The 15,636-nt window shown below is 42.7% G+C and overlaps 1 protein-coding gene across 2 annotated transcripts in view; it reads left to right on the top strand.

Moving 5' to 3' along the window:
- Window positions 1-15,636, top strand: part of LOC120997090 (tyrosine-protein phosphatase non-receptor type 11-like) — a 147,835-nt gene that overhangs the window by 61,676 nt on the left and 70,523 nt on the right. The window lies entirely within an intron of this gene.

Here is a 15,636-nt window from a genome sequence, read left to right as displayed (position 1 = left end):
TTCAGTGAGGACCATGCTTATCTTATGAGACTTTTTAATAGAACATGCAACTTTTTCATAAAAACGTGCGACTTTTTCGTAAAGATGTGCGACTTTTGTAAAGCTGCTTACTGACAGATAAACTGCTACCGTCAAACCACATTTATTACAGTCTTAAAGGGCCGATCATAAATCTGACTATGGCTAAAACTGACTTTAGCCATATGTGAAAGTGGAGTGAGCTGTCAGTCATGATAAATTTGGCCCAATGTCTTGTAGGAATGTAACATTACCTTTCACTTGGTGATCCCTTTCCTCATTCTGGAAAAGGACTTTTAATCAATATGCAAATGAACAGTTAAGTGCACTAAGGGCGTGCCCAAGCCACTCTGCTACTACAGGCTCTGTTCTTGATTGACAGGCCAGCGTTAGTCTTCTGCCGGCCCTGTGTGCTGGTTAAACGGCACTGCGCAGGCATGAGACTTACCCAGCACACAGGGCCGGCAGGAGAAGACGAACGCTGGCCTGTCAATTAAGAATGGCAGGGTGTGGAATGAGGTGGGAGAACGGAGCCTCTAGGAGCAGGAGCGCCTCCCCCCCTCCCCCGCTCCTAGAGGCTAATTTGCATATTACAAAAGTAAGAATTGTGCCGTAAGGGGGGGGCATCAATGAACATAAAAACAACGGAGTTGGATTCTGCTGACATTAGCACATCACTAATGTCAGACAGTTTAAGAGGGTTAATTCTGGTGACAGAAACCCTTTAAACCAGCACCTGGATCTGAATACTTCTGGAATTGCATGTAATTAAAATTTAGCATAGCCACTGAGTTATTCAATAAAATGTATCTGCTGTTCTTTTTCTTATTTCTTTGTCCGTCTCTCACCGAGATGGTCGCACATGCTCAGTTTTATCCTTCAGCTGCCTTCTGAGCTGTGATAGGAAGAGCTGAGACACGCCCCCTGAGCTGCAGCAGAAAAGACACTCCCCTTGAGCTGCCAGCTTATATAAATGTAGCAGAGAAATGAATGGGGCGATCTCTGGATCCATGTCAGGTACAGGGCTGGTTCTAGCATTGTTAGGCCTCATGCACACGACTGTTGTTGTGTTCCGTGTCCGTTGTTCCGTTTTCCGTGATTTTCTGCGGACCCATTGACTTTTAATGGGTCCGTTGAAAACTCGGATAATGCACCGTTTGTCATCCGCGTCCGTGATCCTTGTTTCCAGTCTGTCAAAAAAATAGGACCTGTCCTATTTTTTTTTCACGGACAACGGGTCGCGGACCCATTCAAGTCAATGGGTCCATGAAAAAACACGGAGGCACACAAGATTGTCGTCCGTGTCCGTTTTTTTTCCTATCATTTGCAAGGCAAACTTGACTTAGATTTTTTTTTTTCACTTTTCATGTCTGGTGATCCTCCAAAAATCAAGGAAGGCACACTGAAACAAAAACGGATCACGGAACAGCTTTTTGCGGACCGCAAAAAAATACTGTCGTGTGCATGAGGCCTTAGAAAGAGATTGTCATGTACTATATGATGTCTGATTTTCATTTTTCCCCATTAATAATGGAATAACCCCTTTAACTGAATATTTTAAATCTGCACAGCAGTGTGTGGATGAGATTACTTAACATCTCATTGACTTTGTTGTAAAATCTGCAGTGTTTCTGTCCTGTGTGGATGTACCCTCAAAGGGGATTTCCATTTGTTGATAAAAGGACTGCATATGTTATAAAATGGCAAAAAATCCCCACTATCCTCCCCTTCAATCTAATGCCGATCTGGTGGTGCTCCCTGGCTGGTCTGATTTTACATGCTGTCTGCGGTGTGGCACTTAAAGGGTCAGTCTCACTTCGGCAAATGGCCTTTATATTAAATGTAGAGAACGTTAATACAAGGCACTTACTAATGTATTGTGATTGTCCATATTGCTTCCTTTGCTGGCTTGATTCATCTTTCAATCACATTATACACTGCTCGTTTCCATGGCTACTACCACCCTACAATCCAGCAGTGGTGGTTGTGCTTGCACACTATAGGAAAAGGCGCTGGCCTTTGTGCACTCCTGCGGACCCAGCCACCAAAGAGGCCACGCCTTTTCATATAGTGTGCAAGCATGACCACCGCTGCTGGATTTTACAGTGGTCATAACCCCTGGATATGAGCAGTGTATAATGTGATGGAAAAATGAATCCAGCCAGCAAAAGAGGCAATATGGACCATCGCAATACATTAGTAAGTGCCTTGTATTAACCTTCTCTACATGATAAATGCTGTTGTGCAAAAAATTAAAGGATGTCTTGTCCTTTTACGAGGGTCTCTAAGTAAAAAAGTCGGGGACCCCTTTATTTATACATGGGTTCGGGTGACATTCCAATATTAATATGCATTAATTCTGTCATAACCTCTTGTCTTCCCCTTCATTTCATTGCCCATGCACCTTATATGCTGCAGCTTGTGGATAGAGACAGTCTGAACAGCCACCAGGTCTTGGAGAACTTGCTTAATTCAGCACTCCATGGTTATGTATCTATCTCCTAAAATACCTGCAGCGTCATGCCCTCTGACTGACTTCATGACATGTGAACATCCCTACCATACAAATAAGTTTATAGACAGGGGACATCTCACTGCGCTCAAAATATCCCTCCAGATGGAGGAACCCCGTCTGCCTAGATGTTCCTTCTCTGATGTGTTGGTAGATACTGAGGTCCAGCTTCTGCTCTGTTCTTGCAGTGTGTGCTCATCATTAGGTTTGGGTGTCTTCACCTTGCTTGTTTATACAGTTCTTATTCGTTCTGTGGTCACTTTTATACTTGGTTTATACTTTACAGAGACCGTTTGTTACTTTTAGGGATTTCTCACAACCCACACAGGAAGTGAGTTGTGAAGGGATTTATATAAACCAGAAATAAAGGGTTTCCCATTGAAACCAGTTCATGTGCAGATGTAAAGATTTGGGGTTTTTGGCCATTACGATTATTTATCGCTCCTTCTCTTTCCCAAAACTTCATCAGAAAATGAATCCCTTCTGGAGCACTTGCAGGTTGTCCACGTCAACAGTTTTAAAGGGTCTCTAAGTTTTCAGAAAACTGTCAGAGACATAAAAAGTTTTGTTCAGTAGGGATCTGCTGAGACCCCCCTAATGATTGCTAGAACTAGGGCAGAGAAGTGTTCACATTTTGTGCTGTCTCTCCTCACTGCAGGGGATGTAATTGCCAATAGAATTTCTGTTGAACCCGTCTACATGAGCCCTAACGTCTCATGCACCACCATGAATTTCGTGTGGTGTTTTTTTTTATTTTATTTTTTTTTACTTTTTTTTTTTTACATTAATACAATTTTTTTTTTATCCCACATTTCTACTTTTGACATTTTTTTTTCCCCCTAGCTCCTATACGTTTACATTAGTGTGACCCAAGCAAAAAGTTAGACGTGACACGTCCTAGTAAAGTTCTGAGTCCATACATTTAGTACACACCAGTTAGGCTTAGCTATACATAGATCATCATTGTCATTTCATGCGGAATTCAATATTAACGTAACGCATTCAGTTAGTCTGGAAAAACTAATTTCATTTATTTCGTGTGACTCATGACTTGACATGTAAGATGTCGCTGGAACGAGAGCACAGGTAGCTGTAGGAAGTTGTCTGAATATCTTTGTAGATCTTTCGTTGATAAACTTCCACTCTGCTCCGTTATGCAAACATTAAGGCATCTTGCGTGTGTTCACGTGGGTGGTTTTCCTGTTCAGTTAATACTTTAAGTATGCAATGTTTAACCATTTCTTTGTAAACTCTGTAGGTAAGAATAAACCAAAATCTTCAATATGTTTCTCCCAGGGAAGTGACTGATATAAGCAGATGTTAAAGCGACAGCAAATGTTGTTTTTTTTTTTTGTTTTTTTCACATGGTAACATTCAAATATCATGTCTTTTGGCCAGCTACCATTAAACCCACTGTCAGATGCACAAAGGAATCGTCATCTAACGATGGTGGTGTGTTTAACCTCTACAACCATGCAGGAGGATGGAACCTAAATAAAGTCCCCCTTTAACAATGTCCCATCAGCTGTTTATGGACCTATTCTGGGCTTTTTGACAGATATTCTGTTGCTTAGTGGTCATTGGTGGCTCACACATAGCAATTAAAGGCAGCTTGCTGGCAGATACCTGCTGTCCTAACCATTGGCAACATTAAAGGGGTTTTCTGAGACTTTAATACTGATGACCTGTCCTCAGGATAGGTAAGAAGTATCTGATTGGTGGGGGTCCAGCACCAGGGACCTCCGCCGATCAGCTGTTTAAAAAAGCCAACGGAGCTCTTGGCTTTTCCTAGGCCAGATACGACACATTCATTGATCAAGTGAATGGGGCTGAGAGCAATACCAAGCATAGCCTCTATACAATGTACAACGCTGTGCTAGGTAAGCATTGAGAAGGCCATGGCACAGCTGATGGGCAGGGTCCCGGGTGTCAGACCCCCACGATCAGATACTGATGACCTATCAAGAAGATGGGTCATCAATATATAAGTCTTGGAAAACCCTTTTGAATACCAACAGGCTTCCTCATTACAAGAAAATTTATATTTTGCTCTGAAAAACTGTTGGCATGGGAAGAAGAGTCCGCTGAATGGTTCTCCTCCGGCTTCTCCTCTTCTTGATGGACGGATCTCTTCTATATGTGTAAATGGAAAGACCTGCCAATCAAACAGAGCTGAGCACGAGGAGAAGAGTCTGCTGGGTGGTTCCCCTCCGGATTCTCCCTTTCCCTCTCTGATTGATGGACAGATCCCTTCCATTTGTGTTAATGGAAAGACCTGCCAATCAGAAAGAGGTGGACAGGGAGAAGACTGAGGAGAGACACTCGGCAGACTTTTCTCCCCGTACCCTGCTCTGTTTGAATCTGTGTTCTCTGCAATTCCGCGGTTTTTCAGAGTAAAAACCAAAAAGGTTGGAAAAACAAAAATGTTTTACATTTTTGCACACATGCTGCTTTTCTAAAAATGTGTTATTCTTGGGCACTATATTTCTAGCATGGGGGATAGATCATTGTAGTAAGGAAACCTGTCCATGTTTTACACTACCTGTGGTTAAGCAGCATAAATCTTCTAACAGGTTCCCTTTAGTGACTTACCTATAGGTCTTCATTGAAAATTCTGCCCGACTGGAGTCACTGAAAACCCACAGCAAAATACAAGTGATGGTTAGCAACTTGAAAATTGCGTTCCGTGACCAGTGTTTGACACCTTAGTTGTATTGGATACAGACTGGTTTGTGCAAAACTAGAGTGTCTTCAGGGTAGGTCATGAATGTCTGATTGGTAGGTGCCCTACTTCTGGCACTCTACCGATCAGCTGTTGGAAGGTGCCACAGTGCTTGGGTGAGCACTGCAGCCTCTTCCTGGGCCTGCAACGTCACAGCCGCCTGTTACATGGCGTTTGTACAGCTCAGTCAGATTCCAGTGAGTAGGATTGAGCTGTAATACCAAGCAGAGCTGCTATACAACGGATGGTACTGTGCTTGGTATACTATGAAGAGGCTGAAGGGCTCCTTCACAACAGATGATTGGCGGAGGTCCTGGATTTCTGAGTATCCTGAGGACACCTTAGGGGCCGCTCATGATGTATTTTAAAGTTGTCAAAATCTGTTGCAGAAACCTCTGTGGTTTCTGCCGCAGTTTTTTTTCTTCAGATGCCATGAACCCAACTAAGCCAAGAGTAGACAACCACCACAGCTTCAAGCGGTGGCTCTCCGCACACTATGCCGAGAAAGGACACTTTCCTTGTTGTCCGTGCTAAACTTCCATGAGCAATATCCACCACGTAAACTGCCATATACAACCAAACTTAGGCTTCGGTCACATCACTGTTCAGCCTTTCCGTTCTCCTGCTCTGTTTAGGAGCAGGAGAACGGAAAGGACGGAGAAGGTACATAACTGAGTCCTTAGGACCCCATAGACTATAATAGGGTCCGTTATGTTTCCGCTCAGAACATGATTTTGAAGCGGAGACAAAAGTCCTGCATGCACAACTTTTGTCTCTGCTCCAAAATCATCTTCTGGGCGGAAGCATAATGGACCCCTTTATAGTCTATTGGCTCAGTTATGTGCCTTCTCCGTCCTTTCCGTTCTCCTGCTCCTAAACGCCTGCCTGACGAAGCAGAGCCAAACGGATCCGTCCTGACACACAATGTAAGTCAATAGTGACGGATCCGTTTTCTATGACACAATAGAAAACTGATTCGTCCCCCATTGACTTTCAATGGAGTTAATACAACCGGATCCGTTCATGACTGATGCGTGCGGTTGTATTATTGTAACGAAAGCGTTTTTGCAGATCCATGATGGATCCGCAAAAAACGCTAGTGAAAGTAGCCTTAAAGGGAATCTGTCACTATTATCTGCTGTAGTACATGAGTAGTACTGCATATAAGAAGTCCAGATCACAATTGTTGTTTTCCTACAGCCCCTTATTTTCCCGCTATTGGGGTTTAAAGAAGCTGTGCTGAAATACATTGCCAGGAGTCTGTGCCTGCACATGGGATTCCTCTTTATTATGGTCGCACAGCAGTCCAGACTGTGTATTTCAGCGCAGTGTTGGAACGTGGTGGAGTAGGAAAATAAAAAATGATCTGGACTCCTTATTTGTTGCACTACTGTATTACTGCAGATAATGGTTCCCAATCGTGGTGACAGATTCCCTTTGAATGATGGACAAGTACTGTCACGGCCAAAGGTTTTGAGACTGACTCGTCTTTTGGTTTTCACAAAGTTTGCTGCTTCAGTTTTTTATGTTGCCAGTGGAAACCCCATTTCTACTGCATTTCACCCCTGCCACAAAATGACCTGCTGAACATTGTTTCAGTGATCTTCTGGTTAGATCAGAAGAAAGTGTTAATGAGGACAAGGCAGCCGATATCGCTCTGTCACTCTAAGTTAGAAGTGCAGACTGGTTGCTTTAAAAAGGGGGGGGGGGGGGGGGGTTGAAATTCTTGTCAAATGACAAAGCACAGAACTTGTGATAAACTCTAAGTGCTGATTTAGGTAAGAATGGGGTTTTCATCAGTCAGGATTTGGCCCAGAAACTGATATCCAACATGCCAGTGCAAATTGCAGGAATCTTATAAAAAAAAAAAAAAATAAGTACTTCAGTATACCATAAAAGTATCTGACAAAAAGATTGAAAATTACTAAAGCACCAAACTTTGTAACTAAAATTTTTGCCAGTCTCAAAAATTGTTGCCACAGCTGTACAATTTCATGTCAAATAATCAAACGTACCGCTCATAATTGGCCAGGATCATGAGTTACACGCATCCTCAACAGTGACAAAGAACACCAACCTTCACAGATTTGGTTGAACTTTTCATGACATTTGTTATTTTTATAGACTGTCTGATTGATCGTAAATTTCTATGAGAACATATTTAGTAGTCAAGGTTTACTCTAGAACAGTACTATGGTTTTTCGAACAAAAACCCCAAGCTTTTCCTGTGTAAAAAAAATCTGAATGAAGTCAAGTAGCAGAGGAATTCCCAATATGAATTAATGTCCTCAAACGGTACTTGGAGGACTGTCCTATCATATGGCAGAACCAGCAGGTGTGTGAAAATATTGGGCATTATCTTTCTCTTCATATCTCCAATATGTACAGGAGTGAGAAAGTCCTGATGAATAATACATAACTAGATAAGTTTTTTTTTCTAGAGGCTAGAGAAACAAAAGTGCATGACTCCAAGATCTCTTACCAGTTCTCGTCAGTAAGATCAGCTATTTGATTCTGCCACCGTGAAGGTAATGGAAGAGACATACATCATAAACTGGTAATGGAATCGTCCTGATGAAGAGGGCCATCTTGACCTCGAAACGCGTTGACTCTGCACTATTAATAAAACCATTCTTAAGCTATCTATCTGACTCCTGAATAAGGAACCCCAAGACAGCGCCTACCAGCGATCAAGTTTTTGATTTCTTCTGTCTACTTACTGCTCTCCCGGGTATCTACCACAGTGAGAGCTGAAGGATCGTGGCTGCAGTCTGAATATCCTGTTCTGCTGGTCAGGCACTATAACCAGCAAATCGATATACAGTAGTTGTGGTTCCTCACAACTACTAAGGGTAAGCATAATATTCTCTTCTACCCTATACTTAAAGGGTTTCTATCACTTCGTATGCCATAATTAGCTCTCAGACACTAGCGATCCGCTAGTGTCTGCTCTGGCCAACCATCCTAATATAAGAGCTTTTTGGGCAGCCGTTTTGCTAAAAAAATAACTTTTATAAATATGCTAATGAGCCTCTAGGTGCTATGTGGGCGTCATTAGCACCTAGAGGCTCCGTCTACCTTCATACACAGCCACCGCCCAGCGCGTCCCTCCAGCCCGCCCATCTCCTGATGAATGCGATCCTCCGTGTGACGCAACGGACGAATTCTCGCGCATGCGCCGTGCGCGGCTGTATTCGGCGCATGCGCAGAGAATGTCTGACCGCTTCCCTGCTCAGATATCTCCACTGCGCCTGCGCCGATGACGTCATAGTGCTCCAAGGAACAGGCGCAGTGGAGATGTCTGAGCAGGGAAGTGTCAAGACATTCTCTGCGCATGTGCCGAATACAGCCGCGCACGGCGCATGCGCGAGAATTCGTCCGTTGCGTCACACGGAGGATCGCATTCATCAGGAGATGGGCGGGCTGGAGGGACGCGCTGGGCGGTGGCTGTGTATGAAGGTAGACGGAGCCTCTTGGTGCTAATGACGCCCACATAGCACCTAGAGGCTCATTAGCATATTTATAAAAGTTATTTTTTTAGCAAAACGTCTGCCCAAAAAGCTCTTATATTAGGATGGTTGGCCAGAGCAGACACTAGCGGATCGCTAGTGTCTGAGAGCTAATTATGGCATACGAAGTGATAGAAACCCTTTAACCCTTTTGATTCCACACATGTGGCACAGCCTCTCTTTTTCTGTTTATAAACTGGTATTAAGGAGATACTCACCTAAAGAATTATTAGGAACACCTGTTCTATTTCTCATTAATGCAATTATCTAGTCAACCAATCACATGGCAGTTGCTTCAATGCATTTAGGGGTGTGCTCCTGGTCAAGACAATTTCCTGAACTCCAAACTGAATGTCAGATTGGGGAAAAAAAGGTGATATAAGCAATTTTGAGCGTGGCATGGTTGTTGGTGCCAGACGGGCCGGTCTGAGTATTTCATAATCTGTTCAGTTACTGGGGTTTTCACGCACAACCATTTCTAGGGTTTACAAAGAAATGTGTGAAAAGGGAAAAACATCCAGTATGCGGCAGTCCTGTGGGTAAAAATGCCTTGTGGATGCTAGAGGTCAGAGGAGAATGGGCCCACTGATTCAAGCTGATAGAAGAGCAACGTTGATAGAAATAACCACTCGTTACAACCGGGGTATGCAGCAAAGCATTTGTGAAGCCACAACACGCACAACCTTGAGGCGGATGGGCTACAACAGCAGAAGACCCCACCGGGTACCACTCATCTCCACTACAAATAGGAAAAAGAGGCTACAATTTGCACGAGCTGACCAAAATTGGACTGTTGAAGACTGGAAAAATGTTGCCTGGTCTGATGAGTCTCGATTTCTGTTGAGACATTCAAATGGTAGAGTCCGAATTTGGCGTAAACAGAATGAGAACATGTATCCATCCTCTGATGGCTACTTTAAGCAGGATAATGCACCATGTCACAAAGCTCGAACAATTTCAAATTGGTTTCTTGAACATGACAATGAGTTCACTGTACTAAAATGGCCCCCACAGTCATCAGATCTCAACCCAATAGAGCATCTTTGGGATGTGGTGGAACGGGAGCTTCGTGCCCTGGATGTGCATCCCTCGAATCTCCAACTGCAAGATGCTATCCTATCAATATGAGCCAACATTTCTAAAGAATGCTATCAGCACCTTGTTGAATCAATGCCACGTAGAATTAAGGCAGTTCTGAAGGCAAAAGGGGGTCCAACACCGTATTAGTATGGTGTTCCTAATAATTCTTTAGGTGAGTGTATATGTGGCTGAAACTAAACCACAGGGTCCTTGAGATGTGACGAAACCTATTCGGGCAATTTGATATAGGTTGTTGTGAGAGAGATTGGCTAGTTAGGGCATGATGCAACTGGGGGAAGCTGAAGAAACCAGTTTTTGTGAACTAGAGAAGTATTTCCAAGGTGTGTAAATGAATACATAATACCTCCAGGGTATAAATTTGCAAGTTTGTTGGTGAGTACCCTCTATGGTTTCCAAAAGGATAAGCTGTCAAAGCAAACTAAATGGTGCTAACATGGATTAAGCAATAAGGACATATCTGCTATATGGTCAGTAAAGACGAATACCTGTTTGGCAGAGGTCCCAACCTTATGGGCCAACCTAACAATTGGAATTAAAGGTTTTGTGGCAACAGAAAAGCCATCTCATATGGACCACTTAGTCTTCCAGGTCAAAGAAGAAATGAGGTAGTGTTCAGAATTTGGGAGAAAGTCAGACATTTTCCAGTGTCTAATAAACAGCAATTGACTTGCTAAAAATATAAAAGTAGCACTAAGGCTCCAAGAGCCATGTTTATCTTAGAATTGCCCTGTTCAGTACACGCTCGTGTCAGTCCATATGGTCATGTAAGGCCTGTGGTCACTGTAATGTTATTGCTGTGGGGTCCTGCTTCACATAGAGAACAGCTGAGCGTTACCCACGTACATCTAGCCATTCATGGTTGAATATCCCTGAAGCCAGCTACATGGAGAGCTTTCATCTTATAATCTAGTTTGAGGTTCAAGGTTGGGTATAGAAGTTTTCATATCCTCCAGTCTGACTTTTATCAGCTGTCCAGATTCCAGCAGTATCTGACTGGAAATCGTTGGTGAGATTAAATAGCCTTTTACTTTTTGTCTATCCGTGGTGGGTTTTAGTCTTTTCCTGATTTTGATGAAAGCAGGAGGAAATATCTAGTCAGTTTTAGCATAGGTGAAGCTAGAAAAGTTCAGTTTAACATCCTCACCCCATGAATCATCCAAGAGAACTGTTATCTATCTACTCATTAAATCCGGTTATATTTTTGCCACCCTCTGCGATCGCGATCATCACCGTAACTCTCGGTATAGATTTCCTGTTAGTCATTAACTTGACATTTCATTTTGTATCTGAAATTGATTTATATTACTTTTTTCTCTTTTTTATGTGTATTTTAATTTTTTGAGGCTACATGAACACGCCCATATGCATTTGCAAAATGCAGATACTGGCCGTGTGCATCCCACACTTTTCTCGCTCATTATTATAGAAATGGCTGCTCTTCTCGGACAAGAATAGGACATGTTCTATCATTTGCAGAACGGCTGCAATGATACAGACATCACACAGGTGACATCCGTGTGCTTTCCGCATTTTTTGTGGCCCCATAGAAATGAATGGATCCGCATGTGATCTTCCAAAATACAGTTGTGTGCATGAGATGTTACATGTATATTGGTTACACAGCTCAGATAGTGTGATGTGCTGTATATCCCACCACTCTCTGTTCTAGCCAGGACGTTTAGGCTAAGATATTACATGTATATGGCTTGCACAGCTCAGATAGTGTGATGTCCTGTATATCCCACCACTCTCTGTTCTAGCCAGGACGTTTAGGCTAAGATTATGTAAAGATGTCTCTTAACCTACCGGTATGTTTTTGAGTTTGTTGTCTTATCCATGTAATCCATCCTGAAGTGCATTGAGAAGTCAGTAGATTTGCTCTCATTCACATCTCCCAGCAGCCCCTACTGGATCGCTAGCTGTACTACATGCTTTGTTTGGTACGATTTAGCTTTCATAGAATACTTCTCACACATACCAAGAGATATCACATGAATTTACACCTGAGCCCCAAGAAGAAAAGATTCTCTTACATCTGTCAAAGTCGACAGAAGACTCTCTTCTATTTTCAGTTGGCAGATGACTTTGGGGTTTGGTCTGGTTAAGGAGTGGTGTCTAACATGTCTGGTCTCTTTTTGCAGATTGGTGGAGGAGGGCTGCTGCTACCGGCAGTTGCCTTACAGCCAGAGACTGGAAAGGAGGGTATAAAAATGCTCATTTTCCAAGGAAATATCTAAAAGTTCTGTTTCCCTACTCCACGCAATTTTTATTGTGATTTGAGATCAGAGGAGAATAGTGGAGGACTTGCCGGGACTTTTTTGTGTGTTGTGTATGTTCTACATTTGGTGTTCCCTTATGACTTGTATTATAAGTGGTATGGGCTTGTTGCGTCTCTGCTGCTTCTAAATCCAGACATAGCACAAAGCTTCCCCTGTCTTGTCATTTTCCCCTTTTGTGCCCTTAACCTCTTCATCACTAAAGCAACTGTCTGCGTATGTCAGAGTCCTCCACAATCGCAGCTTTTGTCTGGGCACAAAGGGGGATTCTCTTCATGCCAAAACCCTCTGGCAACGCCATCCAGAGCTGTGAACTTAGGCTTGGTGAGGGAAAAGTGTGGCTCTCTTCAGCTTTACCAACACCACCGCTCTGGCTTCTGAGTAGATGGACGCTTCAAGCCCCAAAATAGCTCAGCCCTTCGTGGAATGTACTGGACCCTGTGTCATTTCTTCTAGGTTTAATTATAGGTTTTCACATTATAATGACACAGCACTAATAATTCTCTTGGCATCGCCTTCAATGTCCAATTGCTGCACAAGCTGGAAAGGGTTAATAGGGCTGGAGATATCAGCATTGTGTCTTATCAGGGGCGTTCTGTAGTCTGGCTCATGGCTGACCGTGTGTGAGGGAGTGAGGCTTACGTATGCTCACCCACAGATGTGGCGGTATATTTCCACATGCCTGTATCTATACATCTGTTCCATATGACGCTCAGCAATATCTCGCCCTTGGGTTAGCGCTTGAGGACTGATTTGTAATGCTGACTGTTCCCAGGTTAGAACACTATTTGACTTGTATTTGAATAAAAATGATGGAACCCCTTTAATTAAAGGGGTTATCCAGGATTAGAAAATAAATCGGAAACCATACCACTATTATAGTTCAATTTCTTTCCTTTCTGTAGAGATGAGCTGCAGTACCAGATGCAGCCCATGGACCAGAGTGGCGCTGTATCTTCTTGCATGCTTGCACAACCATAAACTAGAGGATCCTATTACCCCATTGGCACAGTCTAAACCTCCAAAGTAGTAAAAACATGCACAGTATGTAAAAAGTTTTGGGGTCATTTATCAAACTGATGTAAAGTAAAACTGGCTCAGTTGCCCATAGCAACCAATCAGATTACACCTTTCATTTTCCAAAGGAGCTGTGAAAAATGAAAGGTGGAATCTGATTGGTTGCTATGGGCAACTGAGCCAGTTCTACTTTACACCAGTTTGATAAATGACCCCATTTGTGTTTTATCCCTCTTGCCTGGCAACCAGCAAATAGATGAAGCGTGGATGAAGGGCAAATGTGGTCGGTTACACCCAGGATATGAGGAAGTTTAGAAAGGGCCACGTGTGGTTGAAGACCCAGGGCCTTTCTGGATCTGAAATGGTGGCTGTTTACCCCTTTAAAGGGGTTGGACAGGGCGCAAGCGAGAGGGGGTGGACCACCCACAGCCCGACACATTTAAAGGGGCTGTCTCACTTCAGCAAATGGCATTTATCATGTAGTGAAAGCTAACACAAGGCACTGCCTAATGTATTGTGATTCTCCATATTGCCTCCTTTGCTGGCTGGATTCAGAATCATTCCTGCACTTTTATAGCCAAAGGGTCCATTCACACATCCGTGTGTGTTTTGCGGATCCGCACATTGCCGTCACTAAGAGAATATGCCTATTCTTGTCCGCTATTGCGGACAAGATTAGGACATGTTCTATTTTTTTCATGATCGGAAGTTTTGGTCCGCAATTCCGGATCGGGGCCGCACAACATAGAAATGTATGGGTCCGCAATTCCGTTCTGCAAAATGCGGAATGGAATTGCGGATGTGTGAGTAGACCCTTATGAGGGATTACTTCTTTGTGGCACAAGTTTACCATTTAATTCACTATGTATTAAAAAATGTGGAAGAAATTTAGGTGAAATTAAAAACAAAATGTGTTGTTTTTTTCCCCTTGTTTTTACGGCATTACCAAATTTCTATAGGTTTTTTTTATTTTGTTTTACTGCTTTTAAAAAATATGTAAACCTTTTTGAAAAAATAAAAATATTCCCTGCATCGCCATATTCTAACCTCCATAACTTTGTTTTTGTCTCTAGAACTGTCGGGGCTTGTTTTTTTGTGAGATGAGCTGTAGCTTTTGTTGGTGTCCTTTTGGGATACATATGACTTTTTGATCACTTTTTTTGGGACGGGCAAGGTGATAAAAAAAAATGGGGAAAATATGCGTATTGCATATTTTTATAGTTTTAATAATTCAGACATTTTTGAATATAATGATACCAATTAAAATTGTTTTACTGTTTATTTTCTATATGGTTTTGAATGTTTTTTTTTTTTTTTTTTTAAATAACATTTTTATATATTATAATTTTTTTTGTTTTACTGTCATTTTTTAAGGAGACTTGAATATGCGATCTTCTGATTTGTTTGTACCACAGACTGCAATGGAATACTATTATAATAATTCTTACTGACTGCCTGTCCAACGCTACTGCAGGCATGGCTTAAAGGGGTTAATCCAGAAATTAATATTGATGACCTATTATTCTCAGGATAGGTCATTAATATCAGATTGGTGAGAATCCAAGACCCCCGCCGATCAGCAGAAGAGGCTGGCGCTCTACGGTCATGTGACGTCACTGTACATCAGTCACATGGCCTACTTGCAACTCAAGTCAATGGAGCTGAGCTGAAATACCAAGCACAACCGCTATACGATGTACGGTGCTGTGCTTGGTAAGTGCCCGGGAGGACGCTACATTCACCAGAGCTCTGCTGCTTCATAAAACAGCTGATTGGCCAGGGTGCCAGGTCTCGGACCCCCGCCAATATGATATAAATGACCCATTGCTTGCCATTCGCCTCTCGCTCCCCGATGACGTACTATTTCATTAGGGCAGAGATGCTCTTGTCATGGAGGTCATTGTTCGCCAGGCCTCCATGGCATGTGAATTATAGGAAGGGTCTGAACGGACAAGTCTTAGGCCATATTCATGTGTCGGTGAATACACCCATATAATGCTTTTTATTATGTTGTATGGCTTCTCTAAATCAAACCGTATCCTTCAGTGCTTGATGGAATTCAGGGAAGACCCAATCCAGGTGTTAGATCATTTGTAATAAGGATCAAATAGCAGCTGACGTGTCTGGCTACCCGGGATCTGATACCAGATGACAAGTCTGGCAGCCCTCTGTCTAATATCAACTGATATATCCAAGTGCTAAAGAAAATGGCAGGGAGCCAGACATAAGTCGAGCGGCCTGCTCCGCTTAAGTAACACTTTACAAGTCATGATTTGTGGACTGTAGATCTGCATTGTCAAAAAACAATAGAAATACATGCCACTCAATGTCTGCAATGAATACAATGTTTGTAAAATTCCCAGTGGTGGAATAATAAGACTTTGTCTAAATTGGAACACGTGGCACCTAATAGATGCCTCAAGTTAAAGAGGGCTTCCATCACGAGAGCTCCTTAGTATATAGCTGGTGAAGTTTGGAGCT

This window comes from Bufo bufo, chromosome 1 (genome assembly GCF_905171765.1).
Source record: "Bufo bufo chromosome 1, aBufBuf1.1, whole genome shotgun sequence".
In the NCBI taxonomy this organism is placed as follows: Eukaryota; Metazoa; Chordata; class Amphibia; order Anura; family Bufonidae; genus Bufo; species Bufo bufo.
Note: the sequence above shows the minus strand (reverse complement) of the source record. Positions and strands in the feature narration are given on the sequence as shown.